The following is a 4,736-nucleotide window of genomic DNA, read 5'->3' as shown; positions in this document are numbered from 1 at the left end:
GGCCACCGGCCTTCCTCTCTGTTTTTTCATATATATGATATTTTTTCATATTTTTTGTTCATATATATGATGATTTGTTTTTTTGCATTTTTATAAAAATGTATATATGTATGAATGTTCTCTGTGCATATAAAAGTTAGATTTTTAGTACATTTGGGTACATTTTAGGTTAGTTTTATCTATATATGTTCTCTGATTTAGTACATTTTAGGTTAGTTTCATTTTTAGAAAAGTTTTATATATTTAGGAAAAGAAGGAAGAGAAGGAAGAAGGAAGAAGAAGAAAAAGTTTTATATATGCAAAACTTACATTTTTAGAGAAGTATTATATATCTAGCTAGGAAGATAATGAAGAAGAAGAAAAAGAAGGAGAGGAAAAAGGAAAATAAGAAGAAGAAAAAAGAAGAAAAAGAAGAGGAGAAGAAGAAAGGAATAGAGGAGAAGAAGAGAAAATAGAATAACTTCCAAACCCGGAATAAGCTAGGTCTACGTTTGCACTAATATATCCACCTGATATCATGTTTGTGTAATAATTGCCATGTTGTAATATTTACAGAAACAATGGAGCACGGACGAGACGAAGAAGCAGAAGAGGTGTTGGGGGACATAATCTTAGCCGGAGGTGATGTCTTGTCGTATCTTAATGACAATGATGGTATGGAAGAACAGGGTGAAGAAGCAGGCTACGGTGATCGAAGAGTGGAGGAGGAAAGACATGATTATGATGGCTCCGGTGACCCAATGTCGGTGCAAGAAGGAGCCCGTGGTGACGGCTCCGGTGACCGAACAGAGTCCGGCCAGGTAAATATATTAGTTAAGCCTGTGCTGACTAGCTAATTGATGCATTCATTGTTTTGGTATGTACACATATTAATTAACTCTCGTCTTTCTTCTTTTTTCTAGCCCCCCGGATCGAGCACAACTTCGGTAAAGAGACGAGGCCCGAAGAGAAAGTTGCGCTCAGATGAAAGGTTTGAGATCACAGCAATCGCGCGCGACGGCCAACCGATTGAACCCATCCGGACAAAGGAAGCATTTACTGCTCAGTGCGGGGTTCTTGTTAGGGACAAGATCCCGATCAGCATCCACCAATGGTATAAGCCTAAGAAGGAAGACCCTGAGGTGTCTTATGTCAATGATATGCAGAAAGATGATCTTTGGACTGAGCTGAAGGCAAATTTCACCCTACCGCCAGAGGAGGATCCGGAGAAGCCAGTTAAAGAGCAATTAATCAAGTCTCATGCTCTTAAGAAGATGGCAGACCTATTCAGGAGGTGGAAAAATGAGCTGAAAACGTTTGTCGACAAAGAAGAGACACCAGAATTCACCGGCAAATATGAGAAGATCAGAGATCACTGGCCCACATTTGTGGCCCACAAGACATCGGAAAAGAGTAAGAAGTTGTCAGCGACAAACAAGAAAAATGCTGCGAAGAAGAAGCTTCACCATCGCACGGGGTCAGGTGGCTACCTCAAAGCCCGGCCTAAGTGGGCCAAGGCTGAGAATGGTCTGCTTGATAAAGGGATCGAACAAGAGACAATGAACTGGCCAGACCGTTGCCGGACTTGGTTCTTCGGGGCTGGCGGAACCTTGGACCCTGTATCAGGGAAGTGCGTTTGGACGGACGAGCTTTTGAGAATACCAGTCAAGAGGATTCAGCACTATATCGATGCAGCGCAGCAAGGGATGTTCGTTCCAGACAGAGAGAACGCCGAGCTCACAATGGCCCTCGGGAATCCTGAGCACCCTGGAGGGACACGAGGCACGCCAGGCTCCGTTCCGTGGAAGGCTGGTTTTCCGGACGTAGGCAGTTACAAATGCCAGGAAAGGAGGAAAAAGTGGAGCAGACCCAAATTCAGAAGCTGCACGAAAGGGTTCAAGCGCTAGAGGAACGAGACGTAGCTCGCAGCAAGCGGCCTGCCGAAACTACCCCCGAAGCTACCCCGCCATCTCAGCGGAGAAGCAGCGTGGCTTCCACCGAGCTGCTTCAGCCGGAGCATGTCTTGATGGCTCCTGCTAGCTACCCCGTGGATGCTATCACGGAGTCTCAACATTGCCACCTTATGATGCAATGGCAGAACTTCAAAGTCAAGGCGGCTGTCAGCTCTGTTCGACCTCCTGAACCCGGCGCAACTTTTCACTGTCGTCCGATTCCAGAAGGATATGCTAGGGTGATGGTGGACGAAATAACGGAGGGATTTCAGGACCTCCAGCTTGACCACCCTACCGGTGAAGGGGAGACTCGGCTGGGTTCTGCTCTGAAGACTCCATGCCTATGGCGGGAGGAGCTCATCAACCTTCCGAACTGGACACCTCCGCCTCCTCCTCCTCCTCCGGCGAGTAAGGGCACTCCGCATCCTCTTCCGCCTCCTCCTCCGGCGAGTGATCAGGGCACCCAGCCTCCTTCTCCGGCGCGTGGCGGCACTGCGCCTCCTTCTCCGCCTGCGCCGGCGCGCCCGAGCAGCCAGCCTCCTCCTTCTCCGCCTCGTCAGCAAGGGCGGAAGAGACCCGCTGCCACTCAGGCTGCTCCGGCGCGTCGTAGTCCTTCTCCTCCGCCTCGTAAGAAAGGAAAGAAGACAGCTGCAGCCGCTCCGTTTGCTCTGCCGGCGTCTAGCAGTACAGCCAGAGGCGGGAGGCAATACAGATTCGGTCCTTCTCTGAAGACTCCAGAGAAGTTACCATACGATAGGACCGAGGAGGAAACCACGAAGATCGTGCGAGCCGAAGTGAGGAACTTATTTTTCAAGGGGTGAAAGCAAAGAAACATCCACCTTCGGAGGAAAAGGTAGATCCGGTGAAAACGAAGCGCTGCCCTGACAAAACCACCAAAGTCTCCGCCGAAAGGCAACTATGAGCGCATTGTTGCAAAGACATTTGTCGAAGCGGAGCGGTCGGGAAGTACTGTCAGTGATCAAAGGTTAAAAGAACGACGAGCTAGGAAAAAATTTCCCAGCTCGGAGAACAAGCGAACCAATCGTGCCCCCCGCTCAAGGTGTTTAGCGACATCGTCGCTAATGCTCAGAGGATGGTGCCCGGTTATAGCAATCTTGGAGATTACCTGCCTGACGATGTACATTATGATTTCTTGGAGGTGGACGAACACAAATACCATTACGGGAAGCCTCTCGTCAAAGATGAAAGATCTCTAACAACGATGATGCGAAGATTACATGATTGGTACATGAAAACCTGCAGAGAGTCTAGGGGGAGGAATACTTTGACGCTGAGAGTTAAAGAGGAGCATGACCTCGTTGGAATTGAAATGTTGAATGTTCCATTTGAGGAGTTCTTCCAGTTTTTCAATCAAAAGGCCCTCAATAAATCAACGATCACTTGCTACTGTCTGTAAGTAGTACTACTTCTATCATTAAGTCTCTCTATATAGGTCAGCTCTTTCTTTGCATGTATTTATAATTATCCTTACTATATTATGCAGATTGAAGATGGCCGAATTGAAAACAGACAAATCGGTAATATTGGATTCATTAACACAAATCTCATAGATGCAACTGAGGTTAAATATCATGCCAAAAATACCGAGGCCAACTTGCTACGATCGTTGGTAATAAATAAAAACAAAGATATAATACTCTTTCCTTACAACTTCAAGTGAGTGTTACTGTCTTGTGCATATTTGGTTTCCCTTATTAGTCCAGGTTATAGTAATGTAATTGATGACTTATGCATGCGTGCGCAGCTTCCACTATATTCTCCTAGAGATTAAGCTTGAGCAAGGACTAGTAACCGTCTTAAACTCGAGACAAAAAGATCCCCAGGACTATGCGGACATGACTCAAATGCTCGAGAAGTAAGTTAAATCGATCATTATCCACCATATCAGCAACTTTGTTCATTTCCTGATATCAAGTAATTGTTTTCTTTGTCTGGCAGGGTTTGGAGAAAATTCACCAAAAAAGCTCCGGGACTGCCGAAGAAGCTGCAATTTAGACACCCGAAAGTAAGTACTATAGTAGCATGTTCCGCGCATCTCCTAGTGATTCAAGCGCTAGTTTAATCAATACCATTTAGCATGCTTGCTTATCAGTTTGATTGACCTCTATTTCTTGTAAAGTGGTTGTGGCAGGAACCCGGGAATAATTACTGTAGATACTATGTTTGCGAGTCCATCCGCTACACGACCTGTGAGCGGGGCTACTCTGACAAACAATGTGAAGTGCGTAAGCAATAATATTCACAATTTTATTTTATTACCATCATTTGTGTTGAGTTTCATTTATTCATATATATATGTATTGACCCCTTCTTCAAATTAGATCTTTCGGATGCGGGATGAACTCCTACCACCAGATCGTATGCGAGCAATTCAAGAGGAATTGGCGACATTCTTCCTTGACCACGTGATCGCTGAAAACGGAGAATACTATGTGGACCCTGTGTACATATATAATTAGGAGATTATATTGTAAGAGATAATTATTGTATATATGTAGCCGGTAGTGTCGGATAGATATACGAGAACTTGTTGTTCGACCAATCTCTCGGAGAAGGAGAGGTGGTCGATATCACTTCTCTCTGTATGCATATATATGTTCATGACGATCTTCTGTTTCCTTCATTTGCTTACTAGCTAGCGTGTCTAGTCCTCTCTATACGTATATAGTACGTAGCGTCGACCAAGCACGGAGATAAGAGAGGACACTTCTCTCTATTAATTAGCTAGCTAACACAATATATGAAACACCTAAATTAACCCCCCAAAACCCCCAACCCCCCCCC

Source organism: Triticum aestivum, chromosome 7D (assembly GCF_018294505.1).
Source record: "Triticum aestivum cultivar Chinese Spring chromosome 7D, IWGSC CS RefSeq v2.1, whole genome shotgun sequence".
Lineage (NCBI taxonomy): Eukaryota > Viridiplantae > Streptophyta > Magnoliopsida > Poales > Poaceae > Triticum > Triticum aestivum.
Note: the sequence above shows the minus strand (reverse complement) of the source record.